The 14,586-nt window shown below is 36.3% G+C and overlaps 4 long non-coding RNA genes across 9 annotated transcripts in view; 3 read left to right on the forward strand and 1 right to left on the reverse strand.

Annotated features, from left to right (window-relative positions):
• Positions 1-415: 415 nt before the first annotated feature.
• LOC113475228 lies at positions 416-4,877 on the forward strand. 6 transcript variants are annotated; one of them, XR_003396973.1, is made up of 3 exons: positions 416-3,433; positions 3,489-4,119; positions 4,705-4,877. It is a non-coding gene; the product is annotated as an uncharacterized LOC113475228 (long non-coding RNA). The 6 variants fall into 6 exon arrangements; XR_003396974.1 differs by having other exon boundaries at positions 417-2,992; positions 3,140-4,119; XR_003396975.1 differs by having other exon boundaries at positions 417-2,599; positions 2,743-4,119.
• Positions 4,878-4,982: 105 nt separating this feature from the next.
• On the forward strand, positions 4,983-8,136 carry LOC113475224. Its single transcript, XR_003396970.1, has 3 exons — positions 4,983-5,389; positions 5,550-5,646; positions 8,062-8,136. It is a non-coding gene; the product is annotated as an uncharacterized LOC113475224 (long non-coding RNA).
• Positions 8,137-8,962: 826 nt separating this feature from the next.
• Positions 8,963-12,091, forward strand: LOC113475223. The gene is made up of 3 exons (XR_003396969.1): positions 8,963-10,660; positions 10,822-10,978; positions 11,187-12,091. It is a non-coding gene; the product is annotated as an uncharacterized LOC113475223 (long non-coding RNA).
• Positions 12,092-12,115: 24 nt separating this feature from the next.
• The window catches only part of LOC108950442, a 3,094-nt gene continuing 623 nt past the window's right edge, over positions 12,116-14,586 (reverse strand). The window contains exons 2-5 of the long non-coding RNA XR_001975229.2: positions 13,906-14,535; positions 13,685-13,802; positions 13,407-13,578; positions 12,116-13,283 (exon numbers count right to left, since the gene is read on the reverse strand). This is a non-coding gene — a long non-coding RNA (uncharacterized LOC108950442). The remainder of the gene's footprint in view (positions 13,284-13,406; positions 13,579-13,684; positions 13,803-13,905; positions 14,536-14,586) is intronic.

Below are 14,586 nucleotides of genomic sequence, written 5' to 3' on the forward strand. Positions count from 1 at the left end.
ATTATAATATTTAAATATCCTGATCGTATTTTAAACAATTAACAACAGTCTATAAAACAATTAACAACAGAGTCGTGAGGACATGGTTTTATAATTCTTTGAATGTTCTTTGCTTACAACCAAATGGGACGAGAAATAGAATGAAAAAGTATCCCATCCTACCCCACCCCCCATTAACAAAAATCAACGAATAAACCTTTGCTAAAAAATACAGTTCATTATGTAAGTGTACAACGAAATAAACTTCGTACATCCATAATCAAAGTTAATTTTCAAAAACCTCAACTCGGGGGTAGGCTGAAAATCTGTACACCCATCACATTTTGGTGGATCTTTGCATAGGGAAAGCTCCCTTTACACGAAGTACTCACCGAGTCCCCCACCGGGCGTGTTTTAGTATGACTCGTACCACCGGGTCCCACCGGGCCCGCACCGGGCGTGTTTCAGTATATTTTTTTCCACCGGGCGTGTTTTAGTAGGACCCGATATTTCATCTCATCAAAATCATCACTTGCATTGGCATATTGTAACTTCGATTTTACATCGAGTAAAGAAATTCAATCGAACTGTTGCTGGACAACTGGTACAAACAAAGTTAAAAAAAATTGGTTATGTTCTATCCAACAGCAATATTGTTTTTTATTTCATTTTTCTAGTTACCGCTATTATGCTTCGGAGAAATATAAGTTGAAGCCAGAACGAAGCGCGTAATTTTTAAATTGAATATTAATATCCGACATAAAACTAAATTTATAGAATTTTCTCCCGTCTTTTTAGAATTTTCTCGATCCAGCTTTGAATATGTTCAACGTCATACCTAAAATATGAAACATTATCTTCTTCAAAAAAGTGCGAGGAGGGATGTTATAGTGTGGACATAATATTCAAATATCCTGATCTTGTTTTAAACAATTAACAACAGTCTATGAAAGTCGTGAGAATACGGTTTTATAATTTTTTAAATATTGCGGAAAGTGTTAAATATTCGAATTTCGTGTTCATATAATTTTATTTGCACGAACGCAAAAATATTACACAACAGGCGTCATACATGATTTTGTAACCAAAATTGTAACAGTAAATATTGTGTGTCTAATATGATTTACATATGATGTAAATATTGTGTGTCAAATATGATTTAAAGTGTATGTACAACGAGACAATTCTTTTTTATACAGCATTGATTTAAATATGATGTAAATATTGTGTGTCAAATATGATTTAAAGTGTATGTACAACGAGACAATTCTTTTTTATACAGCATTGTTTATCAATAAAGATCTTTCAAAAAGAATATTTCTTTTTTGTACAGCATTGTTTATCAATAAAGATCTTTCAAAAAGAATATTACATGTCATAAAACCATATTTATAAAATCTTGCACCAGACAAGCTTTGGAAATGTAATAGTGCTTCTGAATAACTAAACAATGAAACATTACGGGGATGGGAAGTAAATATTGTAAAGAATATTGATATAGTTTAGGTCACTTTACTGTTAATTGACTTTGTTTTTCAATCAAACTTCGAAAACAAAAGTTGTTTTTGTAACTTGACCCATGTTTTGCAATAACATGTTGTTGTTATTGTAACCGTTCACTTGTTTGGCTCGAGTATGATATCTCCGAGTTGATAATGTTCGCGCCCGACGTTTGAAGTGGTGGTGGAGCTTTAATCAGAGGTTGGAGCCTCGTTAGTGAAAGTTGTACATAAACCCTGTTTAGATGTGCGCAGTCATTCCAATTCCTGTGAACACCGTTGCTCTGACAGTTTACACAGTGATTGCAAGTATACCGAAGTTCTGCCGAATGTTTTTTATGAAATCTGAAGATCATCTTTTACAATTAAGACGAACGTGATAACTAACGTACACGCGGCAAATTTGCTCAGCGTGGTGTGAGGGCACGTTTAGTTCGATCCAATTGGGATTTCGGGGAAACAAACAGCAAAGTTGTTTCCAGAACCAAAATGAAAGAAGAAAGCTCTGTTCATCACGGACAGCAATGGGAGAGATTTGGTTTTACTATGTTGGTTCTCGTCCTTCTAATGATTTCCCATTCAACCTTTCCATAATTTCTGTGCCCGGTGGCTGCATCATGCACGGAGGAGACATTGAGTTGCGATGTCCCGCCTCAATCATGAAGAATGTTGATGCTGTTATTACTGGTCTAGGTACGACTAGGGTTCGAAGTGAACGAGAAACCACAGTACGTCGTGAATTCGATCTTACGTCGAGCGAAATGCACCATTGGTGCTGCAGCACGAGAACTGTATCCTCATGACAACGGTATACATCTTGTGTACGTACATTAACAATAGCTTTATACATTTATGTTCTCAGGTATATTTCAATTCCATTTTGCCACAGAGCTCACCATCCGACAGAATCGTGCTAATGCTTAATGTAGTACTTTTAAGCCTGCGGTTATATCTGTTGGGGCAAGTTTATTAACATTGGCATGCATAATACCAGTAAATTATGGTACGAATCTATCCATTTATCAGATAAAGCCTTGTCCCAAATGTTAAAGCAGAGGGACAGCTGCTAAATGGTAATCGAAAAGTACAGGTTAGAGCAAATAGTGGGTTCGGATTAAACGGTAAATATATATAATTTGTATTAAGCATACTATATTTGTTATATCTTTAGCAGCGCGGCACACCGAGAAGTCTTCCCAGGCCGGTAAACTACGATCACCCAGTTTGTTACACTATTCAAATATACCATTTTACATTTTTCAAGTTAGCAGCGACTGGTCGGACTTATGTCTCTGTGGTGAAAGCTGGACAGGCAACTAATGCGAGAACGAGCGGGGTGGGTTCGACGAAAGCGAGGGGGGGTTCGTCGAAAGCGAAAACGAGCGGGGTGGATTCGGCTGTTGCGAGAGCTGTTGGACCGATTTATTTAGACGCGGCTTGGCAGAGAGCAATCCGTTTTGTAGTGTCTTTACTTCTCTAAAATCAACACTGGAACAAAACATGCATGGTGAAAGGTGTGTTTCACTGTACAGGGATGTGCAAATTTACATATTGCGGACAAAAATTTAATATTAATTTGTATAAAATGAGGCCACCAGAAAATTTCATGTAAATTATGAGGGTACTGTTAAACATGACACAAACGAACTTCATGGTACTAGGTTAAAGGGGGATCGTCAAAGAATATGCAAGAAAAACTGGTAAATGTAAATCCGGGAACTGTTTACATCGATAACATTAAAGGTTTATCTCGTGACGTGTACGATTCGGGAAACCGTACCGACACCCCAAGAAAATGTGTGCTTAAAAGGATCTCGGTACCAGGCTAGAAAAAATAGACGTCCCGTGTGACAATGAGAACACTGCGTTGGAAGTTTTAAAAGACAAACAGGAAAATAATCAAGTAAAGCCTTCGATATGCAACATGCCTGCAAACACCCATTTAATTCCAACAAGTAAGCTAAACTTTCAGCTATATCGTCAATTTTTACAGTTTAATGCATTTGGCAGGTTACTATATTTTGTAAGTGACCCAAGCCGCTTGATTAAAACTGCAAGGAATAACTTTATCAGTAGCAAGGGAGGGAAACATAAATGTATGTGGAATGACGGATTCATGATATGGGACATGGTGGTTGGTCTTTATCTGAAGGATGTTGATTCACCAAATAAATTGACCGAGCTGCCTAAACTAACATGTTTTTCCCAAAAACTTTTTGAACGTATGGGAGTTTGTTATGCTGCGCAGGTCGTGTCACATTCGGTTGGAAAGGAGTTGGAAAAGGATGGGCACTTAGCAATAGTAACATTTGTAAAATTAATGAACAGATTTTTTGATATTCAACAGTCGGCAGCACACACATCGACAAAAAACATTCTATTCAATGAATGATGACAGAATTGTCTGACTGAAAGAAGTTTTTATACCCTACTTTATGAATTGAAAAAATGCAGTTAATGATCGCCAGAAGCCCAATGGAGAAACTTATACGCCTAAACTAACATCCAAACATGTTTTTCCCAACAACTTTGACCGTATGAGAGTGTGTTATGCTGCGCAGGTCGTGTCACATTCGGTTGGAATAGAGTTGGAAAAGGATGGACACTTAGCAATGGTAACATTTGTAAAATTAATGAACAGGTTTTTTGATATTCAACTTTTGGCGCACACACATCGACAAAAAACATCCTATTTAATGAATGATGACAGAATTGTCTGACTGAAAGAAGTTTTTATACCCTAATTTTGAATTGAAAAAATGCAGTTAATGATCGCCAGAAGCCCAATGGAGAAACTTATGCAACAACCGAAAAAGCGAATTTCAAGAACTCCTTATGACAACAAAATCTTTTATTGGAAGTTTGGATTACATGCTCGGTCTCGGTGCTGAATATGTTTTTTCTTGCGGATTTCACAAGATGTTTTGGAGACATTTTTTGGTCGAATCCGTCAAAAAACATTCTATTCAATGAATGATGACAGAATTGTCTGACTGAAAGAAGTTTTTATACCCTACTTTATGAATTGAAAAAATGCAGTTAATGATCGCCAGAAGCCCAATGGAGAAACTTATACGCCTAAACTAACATCCAAACATGTTTTTCCCAACAACTTTGACCGTATGAGAGTGTGTTATGCTGCGCAGGTCGTGTCACATTCGGTTGGAATAGAGTTGGAAAAGGATGGACACTTAGCAATGGTAACATTTGTAAAATTAATGAACAGGTTTTTTGATATTCAACAGTCGGCAGCACACACATCGACAAAAAACATCCTATTTAATGAATGATGACAGAATTGTCTGACTGAAAGAAGTTTTAATACCCTAATTTTGAATTGAAAAAATGCAGTTAATGATCGCCAGAAGCCCAATGGAGAAACTTATGCAACAACCGAAAAAGCGATTTTCACGAACTCCTTTGACAACAAAATGTGTTATGCTGGAAGGTCGTGTCACATTCGGTTGGTAGCTGGAATATGTTTTTTCTTGCAAGGTAATTTCACAAGATGTTTTGGAGACATTTTTTGGTCGAATCCGTTAAAAAACATTCTATTCAATGAATGATGACAGAATTGTCTGACTGAAAGAAGTTTTTATACCCTAGTTTTGAATTGAAAAAATGCAGTTAATGATCGCCAGAAGCCCAATGGAGAAACTTATGCAACAACCGAAAAAGCGAATTTCAAGGACTCCTTATGACAACAAAATCTTTTATTGGAATTTTGGATTACATGCTCGGTCTCGGTGCTGAATATGTTTTTTCTTGCGGATTTCACAAGATGTTTTGGAGACATTTTTTGGTCGAATCCGTTAAGGAGGTGGAAGCAATAGAAATCCTACTGTGTCGCATTTCGCCAACCACATGCAATTGCTAAAATGTTACCCGTAACATGCAACATAGTGATACAGGTATTGGAAATGTTCCCTAGATCGAATTATAAATTAATTGAAATAATGGTTATGATTTACTGATATGTACATGTTAGTCTCTATCTAATTCTAATAGTAATTATTTTACACGGCAGTTACACTGTATTGTAAGTAATAAAGAAATGCTTTTTGTTTTTAGGTGGTAATATTGGTACCATTTCCTAGTCCCCTGAACCAACTTGATTATTCATATTATACTGAGCACAGTACAAATGCTACAGTGGGTATCATAGTAGGTTAGTACCACTTATTGTCGCTAGGATAGAGATTATATCTTGGGAGTTTTTTCTAATTTTCAACTAAAGCTAATTAAGCATGTGAAACTTATCTGCTGCTTCCGCTTTGTCTAAATGACTACCTGGACCAATAAACGAGTTTCTGTTGTGACTGCTTCATTGATTTTAAAGGATAATGAAGTTGACTGACCCGTTGGGCATATTTATGAGATCTTGTTCTGATATACCTTTCGATCATTGCAAGTAGTAAATTTTTGGAGTTGTTATCCGTGACCCGTTGGGCATATTTATGAGATCTTGTTCTGATATACCTTTCGATCATTGCAAGTAGTAAATTTTTGGAGTTGTTATCCGTGACCCGTTGGGCATATTTATGAGATCTTGTTCTGATATACCTTTCGATCATTGCAAGTAGTAAATTTTTGGAGTTGTTATCCGTAACCAAGTCGGTCAGAAGAATTGCATTTTTTTGGTACCAAATAGCTGACAATTTGTTTTGGCTTATAGTTTCTTTATGCCATTAATCAATTTAGCTTTAATAAGCAGTTCCATAGACCCGAATAAGCATTGCCCAACCTCAGTTAGCAGCCAGCAATAAAGTTTGTTTCCAATATCTGCAGTTCCACTCCTAAGTTAAATAAATACCGGATGTTTAGTTTTTACAAACATAGCATGAATGACTCTTCCACCAACATAGTTCTCTTTCATCTCCATTAATGGATACATTGTCTGTTAAAACCACTGGTGGTTCTTCAGACGTTGAAGTGCAATGACCAGTTTCAAGCATTTGAAGCAATTCTACAAGGATAGCTCGTAGGATTCTGTGTCATTTAATCTCGTAAAGCGAATAATCTCGTAAAGCTGGAAAGAATGGCAAAACCACCAACGGCGGTAAAGAGCGTCATAGCTATATGCTTTGATAAATGCGTTAGTTAGAATTTCGCGAAAAAAAATATTATTCGGGTTATGACCTTCACATACTTGTCTGTATTCTAAACCCAAGCCCGCATTTTTTTTAATTCATTTTTTAGGTATGACGTAGCGCTACAACATATTCAAAGCTGGATCGGGAGAAAATTCTATAAACATGTTATTATGACGAATATTAATAATCATGATTAATATTTTTTCGAGTTTTTAAAATTTTATTTCAGAATGGGTACCCAGTTTCCAAATTTTAGGTTGGTGGCACCAGTAAAAGGTATCGAAAATGGCCGCTATAATATCTCTGTATTCTGGGGTCACCTTGGTGCCGGATTATGGCAAGACCTGCTAAACTATGTTAAGAGTTAAAAGTTTCTCACGTAAATGGTCAGTAAAATCTAGTTAAATATTTGATATCTATGATCTCATCTCGCAAAGTAGCTGTAGCCGTCGCCGATTATTCCTGGGTATTAAAGCTTCAAACGAGGAGCTTAAAAAACCTTTTGCCGTTGCGGGGTTTTGAAATAAATTGCTGCATCTTGGATAAACGCAAAAGTGCAAGCAACTGAGGGTTTGTTGATATTTGTTCAGCACGTGCGCTTGAACACCACGAAACTGCCCTGCCATGTTTGCCGTTCCATCATATCCTTGACCACGTAATTTGGATATATCGAGCCCCCATATTCTTTTTAACGTTTCAATAATTGAATTAGCAACACAGAAATAAAAAAGAATAGAACGCGCAACTGCCCAAAACCGTGATATATATTCATTCTTTTGTCTATTCACGTGACCGCCAACCCCGTCCCCATTTCGCTTCGTCTCTATTGTAAAAGATAGACGCATAGTATTTTTTGAAGGTTTTAGCTGTTTATTTTAAAAACTACACCAACTATTGAAGTTTAATAAGCCAGTTTAGTTATTCAGTAGGTTAACGCTCTGTTTCGGAAATTTAATTAAACTTCGAACAAACGGTTTGTTAGAAGTATATATACATTAGAAAATAGTTGTTTTACTCTATAACTTTAAAGTAAGTCAAAAAACGAAGAAAAGCTACATAAAACGTCATCGACTCTAGACTACAATAGTAAACGGGAACGACCCGCGAAAGAGAGAGTGTATCACCTCTCTCCTTTGCCGACATTGGAGATGCGCGTTCTACTCTTTTTTATTTCTGTGATTAGCAAGCGCATGACATATTTTCCACAGCCACAAAACCCAAGAAGTCTTTTCTAATTTCTGGTTTATTGTCGTTGGCCACCTCCACACAACGGACACAAATAGACAGTTGTTCGTGTGCTAGAACTGAGTAAAAGACCGCATATTTCACCTTTTTCACGATGCATTGGCAAGACAAATTAATAATTTCGTTCTGGCCAACTAATGTAGGTACGCGGGGAACTTTTACTGGGATCAAACAATATTTTATCGTCAGAAGAAACCTTGTTCTCTTCGTTTACACCACTTTCAAAATCTCATTTACACTTACAGGGCCGAAATTTCCATGACCTCTCATTGCAAAGTTTTGCCATTCACACAATTCCACGGTATCGATGACGACACTCTTTTTAAAATTCTCTTTGTCATTGGCTGATTAACAAAAGTGCCTTAATGCACTCCCGCCTGCTCGTGTTGGGGCAAAAACGACGCATATTTTACAGGAGGCCCCAAGCTTTACTTACCCCATATGCCAACCAGGGATATTGTTCCAACCACTGTCTCCTGGAATTTCAAAAAAACGTTTTGTCTTTCACATTCCGAACAAACTTTGGAAAATCGTATTGTAAATTTTGCTTCCAACATTTCGTCAGTACGTTGAATTTAGCAACATCATCCAGATTTGTTCTGCCCTCAATCAAAGTTCCAACATCGTTAATATGTAAAACTGAAAGGTTCCTAGCAGGTTTAACTAACTGTGCACTTGGATTTGCTTTTATTCTACTCGGGCCTGCAGTAGTGTCTAAGTCACGATGCTGGTTACATTCGACTCTTTTAAAAAATGTTGTTAACCTTGCCTGCTTTGCTGGTTGCTGCATATTTGTATATTTGATTTTAATGATTTGATATACTATGGTAATGTGGTTAGATTCGTCTCTTTTAAAAAATGTTGTTAACCTTGCCTGCTTTGCTGGTCGCTGCATATTTGTATATTTGATTTTAATGATTTGATATACTATTTTAATGTGGTATATTGCTTCTTTGTATCATGTGACTTGCAAGCCTTTGTCTTTTTTCTGTGTGTGTATCATACTAAGAGAATAAAAGATAAAAAAAAGAAGAGAAATATCATTAGCTTGGACGCATCTTGGGTAGGAGGGAGAATGCCTGCAGGGTCTGTATATTTGGTTTTGATAAATTGTGTCTGGTTTTGATAAATTGTGTCTGATTTTAACAAACGCGAAATGACGCTATCCACTCTTATACATTAAAGGCGCGAATGGCATTTTGTCGTTGTCTTAACCCAAGTTAAAATAAAAAATGAAGAGCGCAATAATTTGACAGCAGACTAAGCAAACGTGTTGCATTTCCTATGCAATGCGACCACGACTAAAGGCGTACATGGACAAACTTAAAGCAGAAGGAATGATTGCAGACGTTGATAGACCGACAGATTTGGTAAGCAATCTAGTTGTTGTCGAAAAAAAACAAGAGTTTAAGGATATGTTTGGTGGATCCGAAGCCACTTCATAATGCGTGAACGGTACAGGATACCAACACCAGATGATGTAAAGGCCCATTTGTATGAAAAGAAACTATTTGCGGTTATGGATATAAAAGACGGATATTGGCATGTCAAGCTGACAGAAGAGTCGTCATACCATATAGACAACTTATAATAGACCGCAAGCGTCACTTCTGGGATTCCCGTAAAAACATATTTTTAGACCAAAAAAGCAATGTTAGTTATTCCTAAACGCAAATATTGTGTGTGTTTATGTAGTTTGGTTCTAGCAAGTTTATTAAAGCAAGAAAATAGGGTTAAATAATGCAAAAAATCAAGTTTATTTGTTGCAGATTCGTTCCGCTTCAGTGCACCCAGGTTAAAGCAATCTGGTTTCGTTGCTCGAAAGCAATCTGTTTTCGTTGCTCGAGTAAGCCATACGTATTATCTATGAAAGTAACCAAGTTTTTAGAATATCGGTATGGCGGATTCAGTGGTGTGTAGTTATTTAAGCAGTCTAGAGATTCAATGCGACGTATGTGGTGCAATGATGGCAAGCATAGGAGTTGCGAACCCATTGCTTAATGCTGCATTACGAACAAGGCAAGTCAAAATAAACATACATGATGTATTTACAAAAACGGTAGCTTTATGTCAGAAGCAGTCTATTTACAAAACACCAAGTGTCTTTTGATTTAACCAGCAGCACATTTGGGTTTATAAGAACAGTACTAAAAACAAACGGAACAAATTCTGTTGTATTTATTCCACATGGTGTGTAACTGCAGCCGAATGATCTGGGTATGCCACAACAATAAGCTACCTATTTTCTTATAAAACTGATGGATGATATTGCGGCACACGAACAAATAGATCATAAAACAGATAACCCGGTTATAGGAGGTTATAGGATGAAAGAGATTCAGGTAACACAGCAAAATACTTTACTAGTAGTGGGATCGTGCCATACATGTGTTCATGCATTTCTTTTACCAAATGTAGTATTGCCTCCTTTAACTTTTTTAATATAATTTTTCTTTGTGTTATTGCAGGCTCACTGTAGCTCACTTGTGCAAATTCCGGGTTTGTAATTCTTCTCATGTTTGATCTTTTTTTAATATAATTTTTCTTTGTGTTATTGCAGGCTCACTGTAGCTCATTTATAGTGTTACGTAGATTAGAAGTTTTCAGTTCAAAATACTAGCGATATACTAAGTCTAATCACCGTATTGCAATTGATAGTGTTACGAAGGAGATACTAGCGTTATACTAAGTATAAAGCGTTCTAAATCAATTATTTGTAAAGTTTAATATTAAGTTATTTCCATTGTTTTCCTTCAATATTTCGTCAATAAAACCTTTTTTTATTAAATAAACTTAAAGGCCTTTGACAGTCGTGACCGGTATACCACATGGAGAACAATCAAGGTAAGCTTTGTTCATACTGTTTAACATTTTTTTTATTTTAATACTGTTGTTCGTGTCTGGCTTTATAAGCTGAGCTTTGTTCTAGTATTTAAACTCGAATTTTGTCTCTAAACAACAATGAATTCTGAAGTTTTCTTATTTTATGTATTTGTTTAACTAAGATCAAGTTCTGCTGACTCTTCAAGTCAAGATCTAAGAATGTTTCCCGATTTAACGTTTGCGGAGGTTAGAGCTATGCAAAATCTATGTCTGGGTGTACTAGTACTAGTAAAGCTTACAAATTTTTTGCTGAACCTGGATATCTACATAATCTAAATGGTAAGTATATATGTAAATGGGGGTGAAATTGAAACGGTTTTCAGATTTCGAACACAAAGTTCTCCTGCACTAGATGATTATTATGACACGGTTATGTAGTCTTGATCTGTGTAATAAGATTGTTGTCACTGTCATGAATTTTTATATTTGTGTATTTATATTTATTGGAAATTTTGACATATAACTACAAGTTGGTATTTTTTTCCAGCGACCTATTTGGTGGATAGAGTCAAAGTGACAGGGAAGTGCTTTAGATCAATGAGGAAAAGTGAGCCCCCACACATTCTGGAGCTGTGTATAAAGTTTGAGAACAAAGTCATCAACTGCCAAATGTTTATGTGTTGCAGGTGCTAGTGGCTATTGTCATCATTTAATAGGCTTACTTTTCTACATGGCACATTGCAAAATGTGTGAACTGACAGCTATACGCGGATGACTTAACCTGCACAAGTGTACCACAGCGCTGGAGTGTACCAAGGGAACGACATATCCAGACAAAAGAAATCCAGTTTGTGAAGAAGCCAAGAATGGGTGCGAATTACACAACAAGTTTATTAAAACTACTTTATACTCACCATGTACTCATTCTGGAATTCTTTGCAAGAGTGATTTTTTAGGTTTAAACCCATTACCATTGGCAGCTGACATTGCACCTACAGCAGAGAAAAGACAAAATTTGCTTCAACTAGTCACAAAATATGGAAATGTCCCCAAAGGTAGCATATTAAGTTGAAGCTGTCTCAGGAATATATTAAATGACTTTCTTGCTGGGGATTTTCCTAAATTACCACTTGAAGATGCAGGAGAAAAAATTAATAACAATTTGCAGCTCAGTTTAAACCAAGAAAAGCAGGCTGCGCTTGAAGCTTGGTCTGTAAACCAAGCAGTTGCTTTGGACATTGAAGAAAAAACTGTAGCCCAGAGTGCAAGTAACCTCTGGTAGCTTTTGCGCTTTATCAAATTTTGAAAACTTGGTAAAACAAATTAACCCTTCAAGACATGTTGTAACTGCTCCTATGAGGAGAGGTATTGAATTGGAACCCCATGCTGCTATGGTGTATGCCAGTGTGGTCAAAGCAAGAATGGTCAACATTTACCCATCTGGATCTGCCCAAAGTGCCCTTGGCTGGGGTGTTGTCCTGACCGCAAAGTGTATGATATTGCAGCAGCTAATCAGGGATTGAATCCATATGGCTTACTAGAGATTAAAGTAGTTAAAAAGGGTGAGTGATTAAAGAGGGTGATTTCAGGAATGTGAGATATATTCATATTGATCCAGTTACCAAAGAGAAAAACACTGAAAAGAAACCACGAGTACCACTTCCAAGTTCAATGTCAGTTGGCACTTACTGGCATTAAGTGGTGTGATTTTTTCAGTTTTATGAATGACAGTACATTTTTTGTCAGAGAATCCTTTTTGACAAATATTTTTTCCAAGACAGCAAAGACAAAGTAGACAAGTTTTTTTTTGAATACTTTTTAATGCCAACATAGTATGCAAGGATGCAATAGTCAGAGAATCATTTATGACAAAAAAATTTCCTATACACAGCAAAGACAAAGTAGACAAGTTTTTTTTATTACTGTTTAGGCAAACATTTTATGCGAGGATGCAATAGGGCTGTGTGCAGAACAGATGCAGGACACAGAAAAACAAAATTATTAAAAAAAATGATTTTTTTTATTCTTTAAAATTAAGGGCCCCTGTGAAAATCGGTCAATAAACAGGCAACTGTATATATTAGATTTGTTGAGCCCAACATTGACAGTGGTACATCTGAGTCGAAGATGTGAAATTCTTTGATCTTCCTGATTGCCCTTTCAGCATGTATTCTCAATTTGGCAACTGTCTTTGTGTTATTGACTTCTGCTGCAGAAAACTGCCTTCTATCTTGTAAAAATGGGGGAAGGTTAAGGCCGACCCCCCCCCCATTCCTCAAACATATCCTCTATATCAAAACCCTTATCTGCCATCACAAAATCCTCATTCTCCAACAAATCAAGTCTTGTAATTTCTCTATCTGAAATTGATCCTGTAAACATGGATGATACAAATGTTATTGCACCATGTGGGTGCAATGCCTACCAATCTATTTAGTGTGGTGCTACTCTTCTTATAAGAAGAGTAGAGCTGTGATTGCAAAAGGAACAACAAAATATTTCGGTGCAATCGAGGATTACACAAGTGGTGGGGTAAAGGCTTTTAAATTCAGCTGGCATCTTAGCCCTAGTTGGCCAAATTGATTTTGGGGGTTGGTTTGAAGCATCATCCGCTTCAATATCACTTTCATCTGTTTGTGTCCCACTAAAAATTAATTTTCAATTATTAGCAGAATCAAAAGATAATGATATAAGCTAACGACAATAAATTTGTAAATTACTAACTCCAGATATCTACCCCCATATAACAACATATATATATACACACCTTTCACAAACATCATGCCTTAAAACTTTCCGCCTTGTATTTTTGTGGTTGCTGTCCAATCAAATACAGAGGGCAATGTTCCTTCTTTTAGAAGTCGTCTCCCAGAATTATCGGGAGGACGGAAATCTTCTTCCTTAAAATGTTTGCTACACACTCTTGTCTTGGATGTTATCTACAAATTTCAGAACATGTGTTTAAGCTAAATACACTGAAAAACCAGACATATTTTTGTCACATAAAGGAGCATTTCTGTGTTTAAAAAAAATATGTGAACCTACCTTAAAATTTGGGCCAACGTCCCTTCTAATTTTGACAACCCATTATTGCTTTCGCCTTTGCTCGTCCTTGGGCATACACGGTGAATATTGGGAACCGGAGAAGTCAAGTCGCAACCATCTGATACTAATATGGTTTAATATACTAGAACAAAGCTCAGCTTATCAAACCAGACACGAACAACAGTAATAAAAAAATGTTAAACAGTATGAACAAAGCTTACCTTGATTGTTCTCCATGTGGTATACCGGTCACGACTGTCAAAGGGCTTTGAGTTTATTCAATAAAAAAGGGAATTGTTCACCCTATACTTAAGCATAGTGAGTCGGTATTATGTTTCTATTTTCGTTTCTCAGGCGTGTATAATGTTTCTAATTCAAAGATAAAGTTTCTAGAAACATAATCCAGAAACATAATCCCTGGAATCGAAACCTAATACCTTGGTTGAATTATGTTTCCGAAACAAAATCCAGAAACATAAGATTTTAGCAAAATTAATACATAATGTTTCCGAAACTTAAGTACAAAAAAATGTCACTAGGTGGCAACAAAGAGCATATTTTTTCGCATTTTTAAAACTGAACAGTTTCGATACACTAGAAAAATTGTATTATGTTTCCGAAACATAATACAACACTAGAAACATAATAATGTTTCTGAAATGGTATTATGTTTCCGAAACCTAATACAACACCAGAAACATAATAATGTTTCTGAAATGGCATTATGTTTCCGAAACCTAATACAACACCAGAAACATAATAATGTTTCTGATATGGCATTATGTTTCCGAAACCTAATACAACACTAGAAACATAATAATGTTTCTGAAATGGCATTATGTTTCCGAAACCTAATACAACACCAGAAACATAATATGTTTCTGAAATGGCTTATGTTTCCG

The sequence above is a fragment of the Ciona intestinalis genome, unplaced genomic scaffold (assembly GCF_000224145.3).
Source record: "Ciona intestinalis unplaced genomic scaffold, KH HT000164.2, whole genome shotgun sequence".
Taxonomy (NCBI): domain Eukaryota; kingdom Metazoa; phylum Chordata; class Ascidiacea; order Phlebobranchia; family Cionidae; genus Ciona; species Ciona intestinalis.